Raw genomic sequence first — 15,033 nt, forward strand, 5'->3', positions numbered from 1 at the left:
ATATCCCTGAAGTGTTTTTGAGTATATTGAACTGCCGCTGCTGACCTGTGAACTGAACTGCCAATTTCCTAACAATGTAGATGGGATTTGCTCTAAGAACCATTTCTAAACAGGTCTACTTTCTCCATCTCCTTTCTTTCCCTCTACCTCTGGTGGGCTAAAAGGGGAAGTTAAAGCTTTTAAGAACCATCATTAAAAGTAGGCTTTGAAAAAATTAAAGCTACAAGAAGGTTTCCAGCTAAGTTACAGCTTGATTCCTCCAAGTCTTGTGTTCAAAGTATCTGGTATCTTTAGTAATAGGGTTTTACTTTCAATTTCTGGGTTGCAACCAAGGGCCTATATTGTTTTGCAAGTCTCTTAGATGCCCCTGACCAACAACTTGAAGGAAGGTGCCTGGCTCTGAGGTTTTTGTTAGTCTATAGATCTTGTTTTTATTATTAAATTATTTTATTTATTTACATACCAAATGTTTTTCCCCTTCCTGGTCCCTCCTCCCAGAGTTCTTCACCCAATCCCCCTCCCCTTTGCACTGAGAGTGTACTCCCTCACCCACCCATTCACTCCCACCATCCATATCCACCTGCCACCACCTCACCCTCCCCAGCATTCTCCTTCCTTGGGGCATCAATCTCTACAGGATTAGATACATCCTCTCCCACTGAGGGCAAAAAAGCAGTCCTCTGCTACACATGTGCTGGGGGCTACTGAACAGTCTGTGTATGCACTTTGGCTTGTGGCTTAGGTTCTGGGAGTTCTGAAAGGTCCTGGTTAGTTGGTACTATTGTTCTTCCTATGGGGTTGCCATCCCCTTTGGCTTCTTCAATCCTTCCTCTAACTCTTCCATAGGGGTTCCTGACCTCAGTCCAATGGTTGGCTATGGGTATCTGCATCTGTCTCAGTCAGCTGCTGGTAGAGCCTCTCAGTAAAGCCATGTTAAGCTCCTGCCATGCATGTCCTTTTGGGTCTGAGTTACTTATTTTCTAGTTCTGTCAGTTTGCCTGCAAATTTTATGATGTCCTCACTCTTAATAACTCAATAATATTCCATTGTGTAAATGAACCACATTTTCTGTATTCATTCTTAAGTTGATGGACATTTGGGTTGTTTCCAGCTTCTGGAAATTATGAATAAGTCTGTTATGAACATAGTGGAGCATGTGTCCTTGTGGTATGGTAGAGCATCTTTTGAGTATATGCCCAGGAGTGGTATAGCTCAGTCTTCTGGTAGATCTATCTCCAATTTTCTGAGGAACCTCCAGATTGATTGACAGAGTGGTTGTAACAGTTTGCAATTCCACCAGCAATGGAGAAGTGTTCCTCTTTCTCCACATTCTTACAAGCATGTGCTGTCTCTTGAGTTTTTGATCTTAGCCATTCTGTTTGGTGTAAAATGGAATCTCAGTGTTGTTTTGATTTGCATTTCCCTGATGACTAAGTATGTTGAACATTTCTTTAAGTGCTTCTTGGCCATTTGAGATTTCTATGTTGAGAATTCTTTGTTTAGCTCCGTACCCCATTTTTACATTGATTTTTTTTTTTTTGGAGTCTAAATTCAAGACAAGGCTGCCCACTCTTTCGCTATCTGTTCAATATAGTACTTGAAGTTCTAGTTAGAGCAATTAGATAACAAAGGGATAACAAGGGGACACAAATTGGAAAGGAAGAAGTCAAGGTATCACTATTTGAAAATGATATGATAGTATATATAAGCAACCCCCCCCAAAAAAAAAAACCCAGAAAACTCCTACAGCTGATGAACAACTTCAGCAAAGTGGCTGGATACAAAATTAACTCAAACAAACCAGTAGCCTTCCTTTATAGAGGCTGAGAAAGAAATTAGGGAAATAACACTTTTCACAATAGCCACAAATAATGTAAAGTATCTTGCTGTAACTCTAACCAAGCGAGTGAAACATCTATCTGACAAGAACTACAAGTCCCTGAAGACAGAAAATGAAGAAGATCTAGAAAATAGAAAGATCTTCCATGCTCATGGGTTGGTAGGATTAACATAGTAAAAATGGCCATTGTACCAAAAGCAATCTACGAATTCAATACAATCCTCAACAAAATTTCAACACAATTCTTCACAGACATGCAAAAAACAATTCTCAACTTCATATGGAAAAACAATAAACCCAGGATAGTGAAAACAATTCTTAACAATAAAGAACTTCTGGAGGAATCACCATCCCTGACCTCAAGATGTATTACAGAGCAATAGTGATAAAACCACTTGGTATTGATATAGAGACAGATGGGTCAATCAACAGAATAGAACTGAAGACCCAGAAATAAACCCACACACCAATGGACATTTGATCTTTAACAAAGAAGCCAAACCATAGAGTGGAAAAAGAAAGCATCTTCAACAAATGATGCTAGTCTAGCTGATAGCCTGCATGTAGAAGAATGCAAATTGTTCCATATTTATCACCTGTACTAAGCTCAAGTCCAAGTGGATCAAGGACTTCAACATAAAATCAGATACACTGAATCTAATAGAGAAAGTGAGAAAGAACCTTGAACTCATTGGCACAAGGGGAAATTTCTGAAACAGAACTCCAATGGCTCATGCTCTAAGATCAAGAACTGGTAAATGGATGCTACATTCTCTCCAGTAGTGACAAGCATGACAGGCCAAAAGCCTGGATGCAGTCCCGAGGCAAAGAATTTCACGGAAACTTAGTCTCCTGGAACTGTGTCATCCCATAGCACATATGCTCCAATTTTGTTCTTGCAAATGGATCTGTGTGCTTCCTTTCAGTATTGTTTTGTTATAGGTGCCTCCAAACAATGACTTGCCAAATACCTAAGCAAAATTGAACTTTGCTTCCTGGCCTTCACCAATGCCCTAGGTAGTCCTTGAGCCAACCCTGGGTTTGGAATTCAGTAAGAATGTTGCCTATTCAGTGACATTCAGAATTGCCTCTAGTATTGTAAGAGAGATAGTGAAAGAAATCAGGCTTTACTATCTACTACATAGAGTTAGAAATATCAAGGTAAGCAAAGTAAGTTTAGAATTCTTATTATAGTTATGTATGGCAGACTACATTAGTTATTCGTAGAAAGTCCCCCCACACTATCACTTAGAATAAAAGATAAGTCGCTCCCATATACAGGAATTTACAATGGTTTAGGAAGAAGATTGGGCTGTGGTTTTAGAGTATTGCATTATTCATGAGAAGGTTAGCTAGAACAGAACTCCCTAATTAGAACCACAACTTGGGTGTGAAAGCCCTTGCCCCTGGAGTGTAAAGACCTCACACCTGGCTTCTAAGACTATAGCTGACCTTAGATAGAGCTGACTTTGTCTCACTTGTTTTATTGCCCAGTTCCTGCCAGTCTTTGTGTTTACATTCTTCTGTTTTGTGTAAGAGTCATTAAGCATTCGGTAACCTCATTTGTATGTTGCCAATGTGTCACCTAACTTCCCTATTTTATTCTGTATAGTCTGATGATCGAATTGACAAATTGCATTCAGATACCACACTCCCTTGTGTCCCTATTTGTTTGTCACCCCTCATTCGCCAAATCCTCGCTCTCCTGCAACCAGAGATCCGTTCCACACAGATAGGGGACCCAAGTGAGGTCCATATGTGACAAATGGAACCTCAGGAAACTGAAAAGCTTCTGTAGGGCAAAGGACACTGTCAATAGGACAAATCGGCAACCTACAGATTGATAAAAAAGCTTCACTAACCCTATATTTGATAGAGGGCTAATATCCAAATACATAAAGAACTCACAAAGTCTATGGCTCTTAGGGGAACATTATTAACTCAAATGGCATAATTCTATTTAAGTAACCTATATATGTATAAACATATACTTACATACATTATATATGCATTTAAGTAAACATAAAAGTTTTTTATATTTTCAATCATCCTTGGTGTTCTTTACCCCTCTTTTGTTTTCCTCATATTTTCTTCTCTCTCACATCCCTAGATCAAGTCCCCAATTCATTTCCCCATTACCCCATTCACAGCATCTGTGTCCTATCTCTCTTTTTAGAGACCTCTTGTTATGTTATTTTTTCTTTTACTTTTCTTGTATCTATCTGTAGCTACTCCAGGTTATATACTCACAAATAAAGATTTGGAACTGGGAGCCACAAATAGGAGCAAATGCATTTTTATTTCTGGGTTCTGATTACTTGTTATAATACCTTCTAGTTCCACTCATTTACCTGAAAATGTCATGATTTAATTTTTCTTTAGAGATTAAAAGAATTCCATTGTATATATGTACCACATTTTCAACATTTATTTATGAGTTGAAGGACATTTAGTTTGTTTCAGTTTCCTAGCTATTGTTAAAAGAGTAGCAATATACATGGGTAAGTATCCATGAATTAGAATGTTGAGTCCTTTGGGCATATGCCAAGGAGTAGAATAGCTGGGTCATATGGCAGATATACTTTTAGCTTTTTGAGGATTCTCCACACTAATTTCCATAGTGACTGGACCAGTTTTCAATCTTACAAAGAGTAAATGAGGGTTTCACTTTCCCTATATCTTTTATTTATTTATTTATTTATTTATTTATTTATTTTTTATCCACCCTCTGACACCCCACCTCACACCTATTCCCCACTACACTGTCTCCACATGGATGTCCACACTCCCCCACCCCACCTGACCTCTAAACTCCCTGGGGCCTCCAGTCTCTTGAGAGTTAGGTGCATCGTCTCTGAATGAACACAGACCCAGAAGTCCTGTCCTGTATGTGTGTTGGGGGCTTCATGTCAGCTGGTATATGCAGTCTGTTTGGTGGTCCAATGTTTGATAGATTTTGGGGGCCCAGATTAATTGAGACTGCTGGTTCTCCTACAGGATGCCCTTTTCCTCAGCTTCTTTCAGCCTTTCCTAATTCAACAACAGGAGTCAGCTACTTCTATCCATTGTTTGGGTGCAAATACCTGCATCTGACTCTTTCAGCTGCTTGTTGGGTCTTTTGAAGGGCAGTCATGATAGGGCCCTTTTTTGTGAGTGCTCCATAGCCTCAGTGATAGTGTCAGGCCTTGAGACCTCCCCTTGAGCTGGATCCCACTTTGGGTCTGTCGCTGGACCTTCTTTTTCTCAGGCTCCTCTCCATTTCCATCCATGTAATTCTTACAGACAGGAACAATTATGGATCAGAGATGTGACTGTGGGATGTCAACCCTATCCCTCACTTGATGTCCTATCTTCTTGCTGGAGGTGGGCTCTATAAGTTCCCTCTCCCTACTGTCTGGCATTTCATTTAAGGTCCCTCCCTTTATTTCCTGAGCTTCTCTTACCTCCCATATCTCTGGTGCATTCTGGAGGTTCCCCATAACCTCCTATTTCCAGAGGTTGCCTGTTTCCATTCCTTCTTCTAGCCCTCAGGGCTTCAGTCCTGATCCTTCACCCAATACCTGATCAGGTTCCCCTCTTCCCCCAACTGCCGATCCACTTTCCTTCCCAGGTCCCTCCCTCTCTCCCCACTTGTGACTGCTTTCTTTTCTTTCCCAAGTGGGACTGAAGCGTCCTCACTTAGGCACTTCAGCTTGTTGACCTTTTTGGGTTCTGTGGACTGTGTCTTGCATATTCGGTACCTTTTTTTGTGTGTGTGGCTATTATCCACTTATTAGTGAGTACATACCATGCACATCCTTTGGGGTCTGAGTTACCTTACTCAGGATGATATTTTCTAGTTCCATCCATTTGCCTGAAAAACTTAGGATATCCTCATTCTTAATAGCTGTGTAGTATTTCATTGTGTGGATAAACCACATTTTCTGTATCCATTCTTCTGTTGTGGGACATCTAGGTTGTTTCCAGCTTCTGGCTATTACCAATAAAACCGCTATGAACATAGTGGAACACGTGCCCCTGTGGCATGGTGGGACATCTTTGGGTATATTCCCAAGAGTGGTATAGCTGGGTCTTCAGGTAGATCTATTTCCAATTTTCAGAGTTATCTCCAGATTGATTTTACCACTTTGCAATCTCACCAGCAATAGAGGAGTGTTCCTCTTTCTCCACATCCTCTCCAACACGTGTTGTCACCTGAGGTTTTGATCTTAGCCATTCTGATTGCTGTAAGGTGGAATCCCAGGGTCATTTTGATTTGCATTTCTCTGATCACTAAGGAGTTTGAACATTTCTTTAGGTGCTTCTCAGCCTTTCAAGATTTTTCAGAGCTGGGCATGGTGGCACATGCCTTTAATCCCAGCACTTGGGAGGCAGAGGCAGAGGCAGGCGGATTTCTGAGTTCGAGGCCAGACTGGTCTACAGAGTTCCAGGACAGCCAGGGCTATACAGAGAAACCCTGTCTCGAAAAACAAAAACAAAAACAACAACAACAAAAAATCAGTTGTGAATTCTCAGTTTAGTAATATGCCCCATTTTTTTTGAATGAGTTGTTTGGATTTTTGAAGATTAACTTCTTGTGTTCTTTATATATTTTGGATAATAGCCCTCTATGTGATGTGGGGCTAGTGAAGTTTTTTTCCCAATCTGTAGGTTGCTGATTAGTCTTATTGACTCTGTCCTTTGCCTTACAGAAGCTTTCCAGTTTCATGAGGTCCCATTTATCAATTCTTGATCTTAGAGCATGAGCCAGTGGAGTTCTCATTTGGAAGTTTCCTCCTGTGCCAATGAGTTCAAGGTTCTTTAAGACTTTCTTTTCTATTAGATTCAGTGTATCTGTTTTTATGTTGAGGTCCTTGATTCACTTGGACTTGAGCTTTGTACAAGGTGACAAATATGGGTCTATTTTCTTTCTTCTACATATAGACAGGCAGTTAGACCAGCACCATTTATTGAAGATGCTTTCTTTTTTCCATTGTATGTTTTTGCTGTCTTTGTCAAAGATGAAGTGATCATGTGTGGTTTTATTTCTGGGTCTTCAATTCTATTTCAATGATCAATGTGTCTGCCTTTGTTACAATACCATGCAGTATTTATCACTATTGCTCTGTAATAAAGCTTGAGGTCAGGGATGGTGATTCCCCCAGCTGTTATTTTATTGTTAAGAATTATTTTCACACGGACAATTTTCTAGACAGATACCAGATACCAAAGCTAAATCAGGATCTAAACAGTCACATATCTCCTAAGTAAATAGAACTAGTCATTAATAGTCTCCCAACCAAAGAAAGCCCAGGACCAGTTGGGTTTAGTGCAGAGTTCTATCAGGCTTTCACAGAAGACCTAATTCCAACTCTCCTCAAAGTATTCCACAAAATAGAAATAGAAGATACTCTACCCAGTTCCTTCTATAAAGCCACAATCACTCTGATAACTAAACCACACAAAGACTCAACAAAGAATAAGAACTTCAGACCAATTTCCTTTATGAATATCAATGCAAAAATACTCACAAACTGAATCCAAGAACACATCAAAATGATCATCCATCATGATCAAGTAGGCTTCATCCTAGGGATGCAGGGATGGTTCAATATACAGAAATATACCAACGAAATCCACTATATAAACAGAGTCAATGACAAAAACCACATGATCATCTCATTAGATGCTAAGAAAGAATTTGACAACATCAACACCCATTCATGATAAAAGTCTTGGAAAGATCAGGAATTCAAGGCCCATACCTACACATAATAAAANCAATATACAGCAAACTAGTAGCCAACATCAAAGTAAATGGAGAGAAGCTGGAAGCAATCCCACTAAAATCAGGGAGTAGACAAGGATACCCACTTTCTCCTTACCTATTCAATATAGTACTCGAAGTCCTAGCCAGAGCAATTAGACAACAAAAGGAGCTCAAAGGGATACAAAGTGCAAAGGAAGAAGTCAAAATATCACTATTTTCAGGTGATATGATAGTTTATATAAGTGACCCTAAAAATTCCACCAGAGAACTCCTAAACCTGATAAATAGTTTCAGTGCGGTAGCTGGATATAAAATTAACTCAAACAAATCAGTGGCCTTTCTCTACATAAAGGATAAACAGGGTGAGACAGAAATTAGGGAAACAACACCCTTCACAGTTGTCAGAAACAATATAAAATACCTTGATATGATCTAAGGAAGTGAAAGATCTATATGATAAGAACTTCAAGTCTCTGAACAAAGAAATTGAAGAAGATCTCGGAAGATGGAAAGATCTCCCATGCTCATGGGTTGGCAGGATTAATATAGTCAAAATGGCTACCCTGCAGAAAGCAATCTACAGATTCAATGTAATCTCCATCAAAATTCCAACTCAATTCTTCACTGAGTTAGAAAGGGCAATTTGCAAATTCATCTGGAATAATAAAAAACCTAGGATAGCAAAAACTATACTTAACAATAAAAGAACCTCTGAGGGAATCACCTTGCCTGACCTCAAGCTGTACTACAGAGCAATCATGATAAAAACTGCATGGTACTGGTACAGTGACAGACAGGAAGATCAATGGAACAGAATTGAAGACCCAGAAATTAACCCACAAACCTATGGTTACTTGATCTTTGACAAGGGAGCTAAAACCATTCAGTGGAAAAAAGACAGCATTTTCAACAAATGGTGCTGGCACAACTGGCAGTTATCATGTAGAAGAATGAGAATTAATCCATTCTTATCTCCTTGTACAAAGATCAAAGAACTCCACATAAAACGAGAGACACTGGAATTTCTAGAGGAGAAAGTGGGGAAAAGCCTCGAAGATATAGGCACTGGGGAAAATTCTAAGCAGAATAGCAATGGCCTGTGCTGTAAGATCAAGAATGGACAAATGGGACCTCATAAAATTGCTAAACTTCTGCAGGGCAAAAGATACTGTCAATAAGACAAAAAGGCCACCANNNGATTGGGAAAGAATTTTTACCAATCCTTAATCTGATAGGGGACTAATATCCAATATATACAAAGAGCTCAAGAAGCTGAAATTCAGAAATTCAAACAACCCCATTAAAAATGGGGTACAGAGCTAAACAAAGAATTCTTAACTGAGGAATACCGAATGGCTGAAAAAATGAAGCACCTGAAAAAATGTTCAACATCCTTAGTCATCAGGGAAATGCAAATCAAAACAACCCTGAGATTCCACATCATACCAGTCAGATTGGATAAGATTAAAAAAAACTCAGGTGATAATAGATGCAGTGCAAGGATGTAGATAAAGAGTAACACTCCTCCATTGCTGGTGGGATTGCAAGCTGGTACAAACACTCTGGAAATCAGTTTGGTTGTTCCTCAGAAAATTGGACATAGTACTTCTGGAAGATCCAGCAGTACCACTCCTGGGCATATACCCAGGAGATGATCCAACTTGTAATACAGACACATGCTCCACTATGTTCATAGCAACCTTTTTTATAATAGCCAGGAGCTGGAAAGAACACAGATGCCCTTAAACAGGGGAATGGATACAGAAAATGTGGTACATTTACACAATGCAGTACTACTCAGCTATTAAAAACAATGAATTTATGAAATTCTTAGGCAAATAGATGGATCTGGAGGATATCATCCTGAGTGAGGTAACTCATTCACAAAAGAACACACATGGTATGCACTCACTGATAAGTTGATATTAGCCCCAAAGCTCAGAATACCCAAGATACAATTTGTAAAATACATGAAACTCAAGAAGAAGAAAGATCAAAGTGTGGATACTTCGATCCTTCTTAGAAGGGTGAACAAAATACCCATGGAAGGAGTTACAGAGACAAATTTAGGAGCAGAGACTGAAGGAATGACCACCCAGAGACTGCCCCACTTGCGGATCCATCCCATAAACAATCACCAAACCCAGATACTACTGCAGATGCCAGTAAGAGCTTGCTGACAGGAGCTTGATATATCTGTCTCCTGAGAGACTTGGACAGCTCCTGGTAGATACAGATGTGGATGCTCACAGTCATCCATTGGACGAAGCACAGGGTCCTCAATGAAGGAGGTAGAGAAAGTACACAGGGAGCTTAAGGGGTTTGCAGCCCCATAGGAGGAACAACAATATGAACTAACCAGTACTTCCAGAGCTCCCTATGACTAAACCACCAACCATAGAAAACATGCTGGGACTCATGGCTCTAGCTGCATATGTAGCAGAGGATGGCCTAATCAGTCATCAGTGGTCAGAGAGGCCCGGGGTTCTGTGAAGGTTCTACGCCCCAGTATAGGGGAAATGCCAGGACCAGGAAGTGGGAGTGGGTCGGTTAGGGAGCAGGGGGAGGAGGGAGAGGATAGAGGATTTTCAGAGGGGAAAGGGGCTAACATTTGAAAAGTAAATAAAGTGTATATATATATATATATATATATATATATATATATATATATATATGAATTGTTTTCACTATTCTGGGTTTTTTGCCTTTCCAGATGAATTTGACAGTTGCTCTTTCCATGTCTTTGAAGGATTGTGTTGGGATTTTGATGGGGATTGCATTGAATCTATAGATTGCCTTTGGTAGGATTGACATTTTTTACTATGCTAATTCTGCCAATTAATGAGCATGGAAGATCTCTCCATTTTCTGAGATCTTCGATTTCTTTCTTGAGCAACTTGAAGTTATTGTCAAACAGGTCTTTGTATTGTTTGTTTAGAGTTACCCTAAGATATTTTTATATTGTTTGTGCCTATTTTTTAGGGGAGTTGTTTCTCTAATTTCTTTCTCAGCCTATTTATCCATTGTATAAAGGAAAACTACTGGTTTATTTGAGTTAATTTTATATCTGGCCACTTTGCTGAAGTTGTTTATCAGCTAGAAAAGTTCTCTGGTAGAATTTTTGGGGTCGTTTATGTATACTATCATATCATCTGCAAATAGTGATACCTTTATTTCTTCTTTACCAACTTCCATCCCCTTGATCTCCTTTTGTTGTCTTATTGTTCTAGTTAACACTTCAAGTACTATATTGAATAGATATGGGGAGAGTGGGCATCCTTGTCTTGTCCCCAATTTCAGTGGGATTGCTTCAAGTATGTCTCCATTTAATTTGATATTGGTTGTTGGTTTGCAGTAAATTGCTTTTATTATGTTTAGGTATGGGCCTTGAATTCCTGATCTCTCTAATACTTTTAACATGAAGAGGGTGTTGGATTTTGTCAAATGCTTTTTTCCTGCATCTAAGAAGATGATCATGTGATTTTTTTCTTTGAGTTATTTTATATAGTGGACTATATTAATGGATTTTTGTATATTAAACCAACTTTGCATCCGTAGGATAAAGCCTACTTGATTGTGGTGAGTGATGGTTTTAATGTGTTCCTGGATTCAGTTTGCAAAAAATTTATTTAGTATTTTTGCATTGATATTCATAAGCTAGATTGGTCTGAAGTTCTCTTTTTTGTCTGGGTCCTTGTGTGGTTTAGGTATCAGAGAAATTGTGGCTTCATAGAACAAGTAAAGCAGTGTTCTTTGTGTTTCTATTTTATGGAATAGTTTGAGGAAAATTGGTATCAATTTTGAAGGTCTGGTAGAATTCTGCACTAAATCTACCTGGCTCTTTTTTTTTTTTTTTTTTTTTGGTTGGGAGGTTTTTAATGACTTCTTATATTTCCTTGTGTGATGTGGGCCTTTTTAGATAGTTTACCTGCTCTTGATTTAACTTTGGTATGGGGTATCTGTCTAGAAAACCATCTATTTCATTTAGATTTTCCAGTTTTGTTGAGTATAGACTTTTATAGTAGGATCTGATGATTTTTTGAATTTCCTTCGTTTCTGTTGTTATGTCTCCCTTTTCATTTCTGATTTTATTAGTTTGGATACTGCCTCTTGGCCCTTTAGTTAGTTTGGCTAGGGATTTATCTATCTTATTGATTCTCTCAAAGAACCAGCTTTTGGTTTTGCTGATTCTTTGTGTTGTTTTCTTTGTTTCTATTTGGTTGATTTTGGCCCTGAGTTTGAATATTTCCTGCCTTCTACTCCTTTTGGGTGAGTTTGCTTTTTTTTTTTTTGTTCTAGAGATCTCAGGTGTGCTGTTAAGTTGTTAGTGTAAGATCTCTCCAGTTTCTTTAACAGGGCACTTAGTGCTATGAACTTTCCTCTTAGCACTGCTTTTATTGTGCCCCATAAGTTTGAGTATAATATGTCAATCTTTTCGTTAAATTCAAAAAAGTCTTTAATTTCTTTTTTTTCTTCCCTGACAATCTTGTCATTGAGTAGAGAATTATTCAGTATCCATGTGTATGTGGGCTTTCTGTAGTTTTTGATGTGATCAGCTTTAGGCCATGGTGATCTGATAGGATGCATGGTATTATTTAAATATTCTTGTATCTGTTGAGGGTTTTTTGTGACCAATTTGTCTTCCTTTGTAATATCTTTATTGTTTCTACTTCCATTTTTAGATCTTGGATGTTTTTGTTCAATCCCTTCACCTGTTTGATTGTGTTTTCCTGTAATACTTAAGGGATTTTTGTGTTTTCTCTTTAAGTGATTCTAGCTGTTTACCTATGTTCTCCTATATTTCTTTAAGGGAGTTATGTCCTTCTTAAAGTCCTCTATCATTACCATGAGAAGTGACTTTAGATCCAAATCTTTCTTTTCCGTTGTGATGGTGTATCCATGACTTGCTATGGTGGGAGAATTGGGTTCTGATGATGCCAAGTAACCTTGGTTTCTGTTGCTTCTGTTCTTATGCNTGCCTCCTGCCATCTGATTATCTCTAGTGCTCCCTGCCCTCGCTATATCTGACTGAAGCCTGTCCTTCCTGTAATCCAGGTTGATTCAGAACCCCTCAGATTCCTGCTGTCTCTGTGTTCCTGTGATTCCGGGGTACAGTGATCCTGAGATTCTGGGTGTGTCAGAGTTCCTAAGAGTCAAGCTGCCTCTGAAACCCTGAGATCCTGATGTGACCAAGTTCCTGGGGTCCTGGGATCCTAAGATCATGGTCATGCTAGAGTGCCTGGGAGTGGAGCCTCCTCTGGGGGCTGTGGGACTGGCTGCCAAGTTTGTGCCCAAGGTAGACAGGTGCAGACCAGAAGGAACCTGAGCCATTTGGTTGGGCGGGGTTCCTGTGTCCCTGGCTCCTGCTGGTTCCAGTTATTCTCGGTGGTGTTTGTAACAGATGTTGTGTTCTACTCACCACTTATCCTAAGATAAAAATATGGAACGCTTCACAATTTGCATGTCATCCTTGTGCAGGGGTCATGTTAATCTTCTCTGTATTGTTCCAATTTTAGTATATGTGCTGCCAAAGTGAGCACTACCTTAGAATTTCTTAAGGCTTAAGTATGGGTGTTATAAGGGATTAATTTGAATAGGTAGATAGAGATAGAGGTAAAACAGCACACAGCATTGAGTGAGTCTACATTAAAGTAAAAGACTTCCATGAACTCACAGCTAAGGACAATGAAAGATTATGGACAACAGCAATTGCTGTATCAGTCTTCTGGAAGTGTTCTACTTTTGGGTTTACCTTGTATGAATATGGCCAAATACCATTGCCAACAATCTTTGTTAGGGTTTTTGCTGTAGTGAAATACCATGACCAAAAGCAGTTTGGGGAGGAATGGTTTTACTTTATCTTACAGCTTGCTGTCCATCATCCAAGGGAGTAAGAACTCAAATCTGGAACTCAAAGCAGAAATCTGAAGGCAAGAACTGATACAAAAGCCTTGAAGGAATCATGTTTACTGGATTGCTCTCGCTGGCTTGCACAGCCTGCTTTCATATAGAACCCAAGACCATCATCCCATAGTTGACACTGACCACAGTGAGCTAGATTTTTCCACAGTAGTCACCTATTAAGAAAATATATAACAGGCTTTCCTAGAGGATGTTTTGGTGGGAGCATTTCCTCATTTAAGGTTTCCTCTTCTGAAGTGACTCAAGCTTGTTTCAAGTTGACATAAAACCAGCCAGCTCAACAGTCAACAGGAGTTGACGCCTTACCAACTCAACACACAAACACATCACTGTTAAATCATAACCTTTCTTTCCATATTGTCCCCAGGATTCATATTAATTTCAATTATCACAATATAAAACATACTCCAAACTTCAAAATTCCCACAGTCTTTAAAAACTCAAATGCTTTAAAGGTTCTGTCTAAGTATCTAAAGTCTCTAAAATATCCTGTCTCCAAAATTCCAGTCCCTTTAAAAGTTCACAATCTCCTAGCTATGGGCCCCTGTAAAATTAAAAGGAAAAAAACCCAAGCTAAATACTTCCTTACTCCAAGAGGGAATAACAAGGGCACAGTAACAGTCAAAGCAAATCAAAACCATAGTCCAGCAGTATAAAGCTCAGATTTCTGGGACTCATAATCATCTGGGCACAAAGGGGCTTGCCACAACATACACAGCTTGTCTCTTGGGCTCAGGCTTGCTCCACTCCACAGCAGCTGCTATGGAGTCATCCTATGATACCTGTAACTCCAAAATGTTGATATCTTTGCTGCAACTGGGCTACATTTTCACAAATAGCCTTTCCTAGACTTTCTTCAGGCACTCTAATCCTGCTACATGGTACCAAACCTCAACTTGTCCATGACCCCTTCAATTCTGGGCCTTCTAGTACAACTGATGTTATACTTTTACCAATGGCTTCTCTAAGCCTCTCTTTGGGGACTGCATCCCTGTCACACATTGATAAAGTCTCAGCTTCTTTCTATGACTCCTTCATGCCATTTTGGAGACCCACAAACCACTAAGTTTGGCTGCCAGCTCAAGGTACAGCCTTGGTACCCTCTACACCACAGACCCTGTGTGCTGATCCTGAGGAAACACTTCCCAGAAGAGTTGGTCTCAATCAGTAATGCTGGACTCTTCTTAATCACAGCTGATTCTCCAGCCCCAGCTGGCCAGTATCAATTGTCCCAGTAAAGCAGAGGTTACACTTTAGTGGTTCTTATTTCAAAACATTGAAGGCACCAGTAAGGTTTTTAAGAGCCTGTCAAACTTTACTCTGAAATTTCACAAGTCAGGCCTCCATTATCTGCAATAGTCTGAACATTCTTAGGTCTTCTAAACCCTTACAGAAAAGTCCACTGACTAGGCAATAGCTTTTTTTTTTTTTTATTATTATTATTTTCTTTATTTACATTTCAAATGCTATCCCGAAAGATTCCCATACCCCTCCCCCCACCTCTGTTCCCCCACCCACCCAC

General features: G+C 39.4%; 1 non-coding gene across 1 annotated transcript; it reads right to left on the reverse strand.

The window, feature by feature from the left end:
- Positions 1-13,023: 13,023 nt before the first annotated feature.
- On the reverse strand, positions 13,024-13,129 carry LOC115063288. The gene has a single exon (XR_003843151.1). It is a non-coding gene; the product is annotated as a U6 spliceosomal RNA (small nuclear RNA).
- Positions 13,130-15,033: the final 1,904 nt, after the last annotated feature.

This window comes from Mus pahari (genome assembly GCF_900095145.1).
Source record: "Mus pahari chromosome X unlocalized genomic scaffold, PAHARI_EIJ_v1.1 GL456233.1, whole genome shotgun sequence".
NCBI lineage: Eukaryota > Metazoa > Chordata > Mammalia > Rodentia > Muridae > Mus > Mus pahari.